We start from the raw sequence: 13,294 nt of genomic DNA on the forward strand, positions 1-13,294 counted from the left end.
GTGAAATAACTGATTCTTTTTTTTTTTCCTCGGTTGTCATGGTGATTCATGGTATTGGGGCTCCATTGATGATGGCTTTTTATAGAGGTTGTGCACTCGCACAACATACTCAGTTTTGATTGAACCAACTCAGATCAGCCGTTCTGGATACTTAGAGTTTCCCCATCTCAGAGTAAGTCAACTCAGAGTTTGTTGAACCTCCTACCTGGAATACCCCCCCCCCCCCAACTCTCCACGTTCCCTGGTCTACGGTGGAGGCACACCTGGTTCTCATTTGTCAGTAATCAACCACTCCATAAAACCCTGGTCATCTCTCCACCACTTTGTTAGATAATTCCGATCTGCTTGTTAGTGCTTCTCTAGAGCCCCTGGTGTTTTTTTGCTCAGAGACAGTTTTGTTGCTGTTGCCTTCCTACTACCTTGTCTCCTGTCCTGTGTTCCAGTGTATGCCTCGCTGTTTTTTTTTTTTTTTTCTTCCCATTGCCAGTGTCTGAGCTGCCACTCTTCACCAGCCCCCCTCTGTTGACCAGCTCATGTCTTTTTTGACGTTTTTTGAAGAGACGGGCCCTTTTTGTTTGCACCTTATCTTGCTTAACTTAGCTCATTAAAATACTGAAACTGTTCTCAGCTACTGTTGGTCCACTCCGTGCCATATTGTGAATCTTATAGACCTACTTCAATTCTAAATGTGGATTGCAAGATTTTCACTTAAATAATTTCTAAAAGATTTTAAAATTTTATGACTGATTTGATTGATGATCAGTCAGGTTTTATAATAGGTAGGCAGACTCAGGATAATGTCAGACGCATCATACACATAACAAATCAGATTCAAAGACAGTCACTGACAGCAGTACTAGTGAGCCTTGATGGAGAGAAGGGTTATGACTGTGTCAATTGGAGTTTTTTTATATCAGGCATTGAGGAGACTAGGGATTCAAAACAGTCAATAAAATGTAGTCAAGGGCTCTACCAAAAACCTACAGTGAGGACAAAAATGAATGGACATCCGATAGTTTTATCTTACAATGAGGGACTCTACTTTGCCCTAACTTGTTCGCAATATTTCTTGAACTGCTGGCACAAATGATCAGACAGAGTAGCAGATTAAAAGGAATCCATATAGGAGAACAGGAATATATCATATGGCTCTTCCCAGATTATGTTATTGTGACTCTCCAAGACCCAGATAGAACCTTCCCTAAACCGAAGTCGATACCACAAGACTTTGGTATATACTCAGGTAATAAATGAAACATAGCAAAAACACAGATTCTCACATTAAATTACTCCCCAAGCCAAGAAATTAGACAACAATAAAAAAAATCTAATGGAACGCTAAAGTAATCAAAAATCAGAAATATCCTCTCTCAAGAGGATGCTGAAAAACTAGTCAATGCATTCGTAACTTCTAGGCTGGACTACTGTAACTCATTACTATCTGGATGTCCAAACAAATCTCTGAAAGGCCTTCAGTTGATTCAGAATGCTGCTGCATGAATATTAACAGGAACTAGGAAAAGAGATCACATCTCTCCTGTGTTAGCTGTTCTTCATTGGCTCCCATTAAAATCCAGAATTTAAAATCCTTCTGTTCACATATAAAGCTCTTAAAGACCAAGCTCCATCGTATCTCAGAGAGCTCATAGTTCCTTACTGTCCTAGCAGGCCACTCCGCTCTCTAGATGGAGGTTTACTTGTGGTTCCTAGAGGGTCCAAGAGTAACTCTGGAGGCAGATATTTCAGTTATCAGGCTGAAACACTCAAGCAAACTGTTCCCATCCAGATGTAATTGGTTTGCTACTGCTTTCTCAATTATCTCAATATGGGTCCATAGTTGGCCAAAACATCTGGATCAAGATTCGGCTTTTTAGGCTGGGGTTTGATGACTGCAGTTTTAAGAGTCTGAGGTACATAACCCAAAGATAAGGTCAAATTAATCAGATCTAGAATGAACGGCTCAGTTAAGTAAAAAAATCTCTTTAAAGAGGCTAGTTGGCACTGTGTCTAATAGACAGGTTGATGATCTGGATGATGAGACTATAGAAGCTAGCTCTGAGAGATTCAGAGGTGAGAATGATTCCAGATGTGCAATTGTGTCTATTGTGGGTAAGAGCTGATAAATTCTTTCTCTGACTGTGAGAATTTTATCTGTAAAAAAGTAACCATTCTGACTGAGGCACGGAGAAGTGTGCAGCTCTGCATCCTGAGGGGTATACTGCAAAGGAAGCTCAACAGAGCCGGGCTTTCTTTGGGTGAGCTGGCTCGACAAAGCCAAAAGCTCCAACCAGAGATAACGGGTATCCCGACGGTGGTTATCAACTTGATTTGTTGACCCAGGCTTGCCTTGTCAGCTCTGTGCGTGTTCACATAAAAAAGAGCATTTAGGGGTGATTTGACGCCATTTCCACAGAAAAATTGCCCAATTACGTGCCACATATTTTAGCCAAGAGGAGCAGATTATGATAATGGAGAGCTATGAAGAGTTCAGACAAATGGTGAAGGAGCAGCGCTTTTTCTCGCCGACTTTAAGCGGAACTAAAACTGGGCCCGACCAGGCCGCAGCATAAGTTATACCGGTTACATAACCCTCTTACAAGAGAGCTGTCTTTGTGACACGGGAAAGCCTGGCTTTAGGCTCAACATAGCTTGCTAAAGCACTAATCTTGCTTCAACGTACACCCCTCTCGTCTCGACTCTGTCAGACGCTGTCAGGGTTTTGGCTGGTTTTGGCTGTCAAATAAAATTGGCCATCTCATCTCATCTCATCTCATCTTCAACCACTCATCCGGGGCTGGGTTGCCGAGGTAGCAGCTCAAGCAGACAACCCCAAACTTCCCTTTCTCCGGCCACATTGGCCAGCTCTGACTGGGGGATCCCAAGGCGTTCCCAGGCCCGAGTGGAGATATAATCTCCCCACCTGGTCCTCGGCCTGCCCCGTGGTCTCCTCCCAGCTGGACATGCCAGGAACACCTTCTTTGGGAGGCGTCCCGGTGACATCCTTAACAGATGCCCGAACCACCTCAACTGGCTCAACTCCGAGTCCCTCCCGGATGGCCGAACTTCTCACTCTATCTCTAAGGGAGACTCCAGCCACCCTCCTGAGGAAACCCATTTCAGCTGCTTGTAACCGCGATCTCGTTCTTTCATGACCCATTACTCATGACCATAGGTGAGGGTAGGAACAAAAACGTAGATGGAGAGCTTTGCCTTCTGGGTCAGCTCCCTCTTCATCACAACAGTGTGGTGTAGCGAACACAACACTGCCCCTGCTGCTCCGATTCTCCGGCCGATCTCATGCTCCATCTTACCCTCATTCATGAACAAGACCCGAGACTGAGATACTTAAACTCCTTCACTTGAGGTAAGGACTAATTTCCTATCCAGAGTTGGCATGCCACCGGTTTCCTGCTGAGAACCATGGCCTCCGATTTAGAGGTGCTGATCCTCATCCCAGCCGCTTCACACTTGGCTGCGAACTTGTCCAGTGAGCACTGGAGGTCACAGACCGATGGAGCAAACAGAACCACATCATCATTAAAAAGCAGCGATGCAACCCCCAGCTCCCCGAACTGCAACCCTCCTCCCCCTGACTACGCCTGGATATCCTGATAGACTGGATAGGCATACTCCCAGGCCCCCTCCAGGATACGTCCAAGAGTAAAGATCTGGTCCGTTGTTCCACGACCAGGACAGAATCCGCATTGCTCCTCTTCAATCAGAGGTTCGACAATCGGCCGAACCCTGCTTTCCAGCACCTTGGAGTCGACTTTCCCAGGGAGGCTGAGGAGTGTGATGCCCCGGTAATTGGCACACATCCTCTGGTCCCCTTTTTTGAACAAGGGAACCACCATCCCGGTCTGCCACTCCTTCCAGACTTCCACGCAATATTGAAAAGGCATGTCAACCACGACAGCCCCTCAACACCCAGAACCTTCAACCCTCGGGCCTTGCCACTGTGGAGTTGTTCAACCACCTCAGTTACCTCCTCCGACGCTGATCCTCCATCATCCTCCAGCTCTGCCTCCACCCCAGAGGACGTGCACCCCAGAGGAGTTCCTCAAAGTGCTCTTTCCACCTGCCGACAACCTCCTCAGTCGAAGTCAACAGTGAACCATCCTTGCCATAAATGGCTTGGATGTTCCCCCACTTTCCCCTCCTGAGATGCCAAACGGTTTTCCAAAATTTTCGGCTCCATTTCTACCATCATCCTGCATCTATGACGAGAGGTGCTATCATAAAAGGAGGCAGAAGAATAGCTGCACATGAGGCACACAGTACAGGAGAAGAGAGGAGAAGGAGAGGGGGGAGAGAGAGTGGAGAGAGAGAGCTACAGGCCATTGCTTATCGTTTAGTTCAATTAGCGGAGCTACAGAATTGTCTGTAAAGTTTAGTAAGGGGGAAGAGACAGAGTTCCTGGCTAGTATATGTTTGAAAATGGTTTACTGTTGATTAATCAGGTGAATAGCAAAAAAATGGCAGAAACAGCACACGAGGTAACAGAGCAAAACCAGAAGTGACAGGAAATGACGTAACATGCTTACTGCAACACTTGCGCAGTCGACACAAAGACTCACTAAACACCCTCAGGAAGAAACTGGCTCACAAGGGGCTCTTACAAAATTTTAGAGAACTACAAAAGTTATTGAAAACAAATATTTCTTCAGATATCTTCAAATAAGGGATTACTATGATAAAAGAATAAAACCATCATTATCTGGAGAGGGCAACATAGTGATAGACACTCTGACTGAAGCCTATCAAAAGAAGGAAAAAAAGTAATTGCTAAAATATATCCAGGTCTTCAGAAGCAGAATGGGAACAACACTGGATACATTAAAGCAACATGGGAGAAAGAACTAAACATAAGAATATCACAGGAGGATTGGTGTTCAATGTGGGATGCACAGCATTCATCCAAAGAAGTGGAAAGTGTTTGGAAGAATTTGATCTTTCTTCATTACCACATACACTGCACACAAACTATCTGAACCACAGGCACAGTGCTGGAGGCTGTCTACAATCACTCCCATAGTTTTTGGTAATACCCAAAAATTCAAACTTTATGGGAAAACATATGTCTAACTATGAGAAAGATTTGAGAATTATGGTCCTGTATTTCTCTGACCAGACAGATGATGTGATTATAAGGAAAGACTGGTATCTGTGTAAAAAATTACTCATGGCCTGTAAAAAAACAATGACTTTCTTTCTGACATCTAGAGGAACAATCTTTCCGAAGAAATGGGTAAAATTTACTTCCTTTATCACAATATGACCAACACAGGAGTCCTCACATTTTATTTTATTTTGTTTGTTTGTTTGCCTCCCCTGAGAGTATGTTTCCTGCTTGTTTTGTCCTAAACTAAAAATACTAAATGAAAAGTATCAAAACAAAACAAAATATTTCTCCACCATGTCTTATTACACAATAAACTGGAATAAATAAATTATCCTACCATTCTAACAAAATAAATAAATAAATAACTAAAAGAAAGAAACCTTGGGGTCGGCTGTAGCTCAGTGGGTTGGAACCTGAGTTGGGAACCGGTGGGTTGCCAATTCACGTCCCAGCCTGGCCTAAGAAAAGTCAAGTGTGGACTGGTGGATGAAGAGATGCCAGTCCACCTATAGGGCACTGCTAAGGTGCCCTTGAGCAAGGCACCGCTCTCCCCCAAATTGCTCCAATGTGCGCTGAGCTATAGCGGTGCCTTCACTTCACTTCACTCTGGAAAAAACAGTGCCATCTCTCACATGTGCATGGTGTTGGCCCCTGTGTGTGGGTTGTCTGCACATGTCTGTTTCAGAATGTAAATTTTGTGCATTGATTCTCTCAGTATATATGACAATAAAAGCTTTCTTTCTTTTCTCGTTTTCTATCCGACAACTCCTAGAATTCCATAGCCCAAAATCACCCCTTCCGACATGGGCAACATAAAACATTTCCTCCAGGCTGTATGAGTTTTTCAATCTCAGCTACACCCCATTAATTAAACAAATAAAAGATGATTTTCAACAATGGACCAAATTACCACTCAACCTAACAGAAGAATACCAACAGTTAAAATGAAAATCTTACCTCAGTGTGAAGTACTGACCAGAGTGGCTGGTCGTTTGGTAGGAGGCAGACACAGGAAACTTTATTCAGGTATCACAAGGTGGTTTATTTTCAAAAGGTGGCCCCATACTACACATGTAACAAAAACCCCCAAAAAGAAATATGCACAAAAAGCACAAAAAACCCACTAATAGTTAATTGATCAAAACTCAACTTAAATTAACTTTCATCATGTGCACACAGCTACACACTGATGTCCTCCTCCCCTTGACAGCCAAAAGCAACTTCTTAAATAGCTCTTCCATCAGCAGTCCATCGGAGGCAACTGGACTGTACCATTGCTGCAGGGATATAGCATGTCTCACCTAAACACAGGTAAGAGATAAAGTTAAAACAATCTCACCAAGTTCCAAGGTGAACCCTTTGCCTTTACTTACCACATAACTCCTCACAACCATAGATAAACAAATCAACATCACAGCAAATAATTTACTCCACATAATCTACTACCATCCCCGACTTGGTCCAACCTAGTGGCAATCACCAATGATCTCACCAGTGTATAAATATAGGACATGATTGGGTGCCTCCTCCTTTTGTCTGTGGAGCACATGGTTGGTATGGTAAGTAACAGAGAAAGAATGATTGAATTCTGAAACCGAACTAAGCCAGTAAACAATAACTAAACTTAACAATATTTGTCAATGTTTTACTTCAACCGTAGATGCGACTGAAATGTGAACTTTAACCAAATATAATGCAAACTACAAACAAATCCAGGATAATAAGTGTCTGCAAAATAATGATTAATGCTGAACAAACAATTAACAAGCATGGTTAAATTGGTAAGTTTACCTGGCAATAATGATAAAAGTAAGGACAAATGGTGTATTCTCACCCACTTTGTCACACTCAGATAACCCACCAGTTTTCTATGATTCCCACTACTCCCACTGATGAATGGTTTAAAACATTAGATGCAATAACTACTCAATTTCATTGGAACAACAAAAGACAGAGATTTTCGTGGAAGTTTTGCCTTAAAGCACTCTGAACAACAATTGAGTAAAAACACAAAGACCACTGTTTGGTTGGAAAGAATAAGTATATTGCACAATATAGGAGACAACTTATGCACAGGAAGGTACAAGCAATGTCTCAAAATCACAGAGTTCTGCACAACATGTATGTAGGGCTTTTGGCCTGTTGTGCACTAGTAGTGCACTAGCAGTGCACTAGTAGCATCATTCATAATTATTCATTATTCAGTACTGGTCCTTTAACTAGTGATATTGCTCAGTCACTGATCTCAGTGACAGCCGACACGAGATCTCTAGTACCAATCAATTTTACAACTTATGGGATTTAAGGGAAATAAAACAAAGCAAAGCAAACAAACAAAACTGAATCCCAAATAAACAAAAGACACGGTAAAACAAAATGCAATGCACACTATTCTAATTGTCTCTACCCAGACAGAAGCCTCTTACTTTTGTTGCTCCGCTCCACTGGAGTGAGGGAGTAAAAGAGAGAGAGAGAGAGAGAGAGAGATCTGCTCCGAATGTCGGTCGAGCGGTCTGTGTGGCTCCTCAGACATGATGAGTTCTTCGGTGGGAGCGGAGAAGATCACAGAAACCGATGTTCTTTCTTAGCTTTGGGTAACAAAGTTGGCGTGTTGGTCTTCACAGCATGTGGAATCAGCTGATTGCACAGTGGTCCACACTGGGTTCGAGGAGAAGAGACAAACAGAAAAACAAACAAACAAACAAAATAAAAACACACAGTCAATCTTTATCACCTGGATGACATCACCGCGGACCCCTGCTGAGAGCACCTGAGTCCAGCCAATGTCTGCATTCAGTTCCTGTTCAAACTCGAATCCACACTTTAAGTGTGAATCGTGGGGGTCGTGGTGCCGTCTTCAAACAGGCAGACAACTTTGGCCCAGGCTTCTGAATGGACGTGTAGGCCTCTCTATTGTTCTTTTCAGAGTGCATGTGAGGCGATCCCAACTCCCCCCTTTGGTTTGAAGAGTGGGGTGCTGGCCACAGTGTTCAAAGCAACGCTAGGGTCGAACTGTCCATGTGCAGGAGGTGATAATTCTTGGTGTCCTTCCTATCCTGTCTGGTGGATAGGGACAGGGTAAGCAGTTCAAAGTTTCAAATTCATAGAGGCTATCATGTCTGGGGAGAGTTGAGGCAAGGCCTAGGCAGAGATGTCTAAATGAATATCACATCCTAACTGACACTAATGCATTGTTTCACCAAGAAAAAAAAAACAATACGCAACGTAAAGCAATGTGAAGAGAGGTAGTGTGAATCAGTAATTGGGTCTGTTGTTAGCGCATGCCAATTGTTTAGTTAAGGGTCACTACTCTGTATGATTTAATCAGCGTCTTTATCGCTGGGGGGTGGGGCTGCCACCCCCCTTCGTTGGTGGAATGGTTGATGTACCTGGCAGTTTGTTGGTTTGGTATTGACCTTGACACAAGGCTTCTCGTGACCTCCCAGTGTCAGATCTGCCAGTGCCAGTGCTTGTATCTCCAGGACCCTGGAACTGTTGTCTGACGCTCTACCTGGGTGTACTCCTGTTTCCCATGCTAACTGTGCGTACCTCCTAATCTCCTGCATGGTGAGATTGCTGGTACGGCAGTGCATGGTCACCCCATAACGCACACTTTCATCTAAGTTACGGAGAACGAGGGACTTGAAGGCAGGGTCTTCTTCTAAGCCGGGCGTGTTACGCCCTTGAAAATACAGTGCCCGAAGACGCCTGTAATACTTTTGGTGGTTCCAGTTTCCCCTGTAAAATGCCAAAAGCAAAAAGAGTAGAGGACGCCTGATCAGTGAATTGGGTGTACTCCTCCCGCAGGGCCTGACAACGCGCTGAATAGCGGTCTCTGATTACCGGCAGGAATGTCTCCATAAAGACATGGACACTTCTGGAGGTGGTTTTCCAGATAAGGCGCAGCTTCTCTCTGGTTGAAGCATGGGCCAAGTCAAGGAGACGGCGTTCTGCTTCTCTCAAGTAGTCTTCAATCGCGTTCTATAGCATTCTATATCTCGCGCAAAAGATTCAAGCTGACATGTGCGCATGCCCTGTTTTTGGTGGAGACCTGCGTCATCTGAATCATTTGAGGCTTGTTGGTTTATTGGTTCTCAGTAAGGAGGACGAGACCCCCCTTTCTGCGGGGCAGGAGGAACCTGTGGAGTGAAATCAAAGTGAGGGCGTGGACCACACCATGCATATGTTTCTCCGGTTGACAAGGACATAAAGTCCCAATTGTCATTCAAGAGGTGAGGATGGTGGTCGGCTTCCGTCCAGGTGAAAGTTCTTCTCCTCTTGAAAGGGGTAATGGAGCATTGATGGACCAGCTGAGGTGTGCTCCTTGGGTAAGATGCCTCTGCGTACTTATCATAAGACATTGACGGTGGATACTGGTCAAGCATGATGCAACCAGACAAAGTTTCAGGGGCCATCGGTTCTCTGCCCCTTGTTATCTGGTCAGCCGGCATGACTTGGACCGACTGAGCAGTCCGCCGCGTGTTGTCGCGCACTATGGCTGTTTCCCATGGTGGGAGTCTAAAATTAATATTACCAAAAATCCATTGCCACCTTCTAAACCAAATGAAGAGCTTGAAAATTAAAACATCTCAAAAAATTATTTCCAAACCATAAAAACTTATCTCCAGTACAAATGTATCCATATTTCTACCAACCACCAAATGGGAAGAGGACTTAGCCCTGTCTCCCAACCCCAACTTCTGTATACAAATCAATGAAAGCATCTTGTCTATGACCAGTAACAAAAAACATACAGTTAATGAAGTATAAAACCATTCACAGACTTTACATCACGCAAAATGGAAACTCTAAAATGGGACTAGCGACCACAAACATCTGTTCACAACACACACAGGGCAGAATGGATACTTATTTGCATACCACTTGGGTCTGTCAACCGGTTCACACCTTCTGGATAACATTCACTGAAAACCTCTCCACCATCTTGGGCTGCAGAATCCCTATGTCACCATCACTCTGCCTATTAGGAGACATCACACATGTAGATCTTCAACCCAAATACAAAAACCCACTACTCACCTCCCTAGCTACCGCCAAGAAAATAATCTTCCTAAAATGGAAATAAAAAAAAAAATAAATTCATATTATGCACTGGTTCTAGTCTCTCATAGAATACATATAATTTGAAAAAAATCTACTCATAGAAAAAACAATATGTCAGCCTTTAATGATATATGAGGCAAATTCTTAACTCATCTGAACCATAAACAAGATCTACCAAACCAAAATCGTGTACAGAACCAAGAGAACCACCCCAGTAGCATCTTCATCCTTCTTTGATAATTGCTTGAATCAACCCCCCTCACACACACACACCTTCCCATCTTTCATTTATTTATGCATTAATTTAATTTATTTATTCTCCTCCCTTCTACTCTCTCACATATCACTATTGTAGTCATTTCAACCACTGTTGATTTATGATGTGTCTATTTCTTCCCTCATCTGTCATCCACTACTGTCTCCCCTGACATCTGTCCTTTTTATCATCAGGATAGTTTTCTATGACATTTAAACAATAATTTATATCATATAATTATTACATCTGTGTTGTTATTATTATTAATTTTGTTGTTTAAACTTAATTTAAAAAATACAGAAACTGTTTCTTCCCGTGGAATGTGAGGTCACTCGACAACGCTCAGTGAGCAATCAAAGGGCCTATGTGCAATATTTTAGCAGTTTCTTCTTTTTGTTTTATCAGTGTTTATAGTACACGCATACTGCGTACTATAGTAGGTACACAGTAGGTACACATACTATGTACCTACTGTTGCCAAGTGCTTGCTCATGGTGGGATCTGTTGGGTCTCTTTAAATCATTTTATAAAGAGTTTGGTCTAGACCTACGCTATATGTAAAGTGCCTTGATGTATCTTTGTTATGATTTGGCGCTATATAAATAAATCTGATCTGATATAAACACACAGTTCAAACAGCACTGTATAACCACTGGCATCTGGTGTTATTCATAATGTCTTACTTAACGTTATATTTCTTCTGTGTTGCCTATACCTGTGTTTGTTGTTACTTTTTGCACCCTCAGTTGTATCTACACCCCAGTTTCGTTGGGCAGGAACTATCAGAAAAAAAAACAAAACAAAACAAAAAAAAAAACAAAATTATATAATAACAGCAATGCAGTATATTTGGTTAAAGGGTATGGTTTATAACTGCTTTGTGCTTTTGGCAAACCAGGCCTTATACTACCCATGTTCCGACTAGTTGCTCAACTTTTCATGCCAATTTTACATAGGACATTCAGAACAGGGAAGCATTGCCCGTAGGTCAGAGTGTGAGTAGCTGTTTGTCTTTGTCCGTCTCTGTATGTTGGCCCTGCGATGGACTGGCAACTTGTGGTGTACCCCATACTCACTCAGTGTGACCCGGGATTGGCTCCAGCACCCCCTGCAACCTGGAAATGGAAAAGCAGTAGAAGATAGATAGATGAATGAATTAATGAATGAGCATTTACATCAGTAAGATAATATGATAAAACATATAACGCAAACTGCATATAAGTGTGGACAAACTATGCTAAATAATGTAGAAAATCTGGCTTCTGACTTACATAGTTGTAATGACTATTATGTATAGGTAATAGTAGATAGAGCAAAGAGTAAATAGAGCTGACACGTAAAGACCATGCTCAGATTCACTCTTACATGCAATCCAGACTCAAGTGTTAACTTCACCTGTCTTTGGGCTGTGTGAGGAAGACAAAAGAAAACCTAGGGATAGGGGGAACATGCAGAGTCCACATAAAAGAACTCCAGCATTGACCCAAAGTTAACTCTCTTCCCAGCTTGTTTGTAGCCAGAAAAGTCTTGATATAAAGTGACAGTGGTAATCACTGTCAACCACTATAGAACTGTTGTGGCGGTAAGAGGTGGAAAAGAGGAAATCAGGCTGTCCAGACAAAGGTGTCACATGGGGAATCTTTTTATTCAAATCAGCCCTACTAACAACGTAGTCAGAGACAGGACCACCAGAAAAACATGTGACATGCTTCTTATACCTATGTGTGTGTTGTGTGGATAGCCTTCACCCTTATCTTGAACTTCAGCCATAGTGATTGTGCAGCTCTGTGTGTATGTGTGGTGTAGTTCTCTGTCCTGGCACCCAGATGTCTTCTCGTTATTGTTTTGACTTGTTAGGCGCCAGAGCAGGTCCTGATGATCTGACTCTCATATTGACGCATGAACAGAGACAAGGCCTCTGGACTTTGTCTTTCCCATACAGAACAATGGTTAGTACTGCTGTCATGCATCTGTCCATAAATAATCTTTTTTTGTTTTTAATGTGTATGACTTGGACTTTCAAGAAAAAAAAAATTCAATTTACTGTATTTTTTGCACTATAAGGCGCATTTAAAATCCTTACATTTTCTCAAAAATCGGCAGTGCGCCTTATAATCCGGTGCACCTTATGTATGAATTCTTGTTGTGCTTACTGACCTTGAACCATTTTTATGTGGTACACTGTGCTAAAAAATCTATCAAAATGTTTTAGTGCGACTTTGGTAAGCTATGAAGCCACACTGCTTGATGGATTGTTGAAGCATTCCTAGCTGACACAGGGACTTTGTATTAACGTTGGCCCTTGGTTGAATATGGGTTGCGATGTCAGACAATGTAAGATTATCCAGTGCTGGCAAGCAACCATCAACCCAAATTTAGTCAATGCTACCTTACTATAATTAGACGTCAAGCCAACATTAGGTTTTTAACGTAAACCCAATTTTCAAATCCATATCAGGAATTTGATGGATTTGCGGAAGACGAAGAATTATTTAAAATGTGAATGTATTTTTCTGTATTTATTGTTAGTTATGCGAGTTATTGTGAATGATTTGAATAAAGTTTGACTTACCTGACTGTAGTGTTTCGCTTTATATATGATTTATCATGCGCCTTATGTATGAAAAAAAGGCCCTTTCATTGAAATTGTGCCTTATGGTCAGCAAAATACGGTAGTTATATTTACTTTACCTTTGGCTTTGGCCTTCCACATGCTGTCTGCCCTTTCAACGACTATTATAAACCCAGGGATGGCAGAAATAAACTACTGCTGTTTGCTGCTGTATTATGTGCCCAACTATGAACTTAATAAATAAAATGTATGCACCATCAAAGCAGGACTTAGCTGTTAA

Source organism: Echeneis naucrates, chromosome 17 (assembly GCF_900963305.1).
Source record: "Echeneis naucrates chromosome 17, fEcheNa1.1, whole genome shotgun sequence".
NCBI classification, from domain to species: Eukaryota; Metazoa; Chordata; class Actinopteri; order Carangiformes; family Echeneidae; genus Echeneis; species Echeneis naucrates.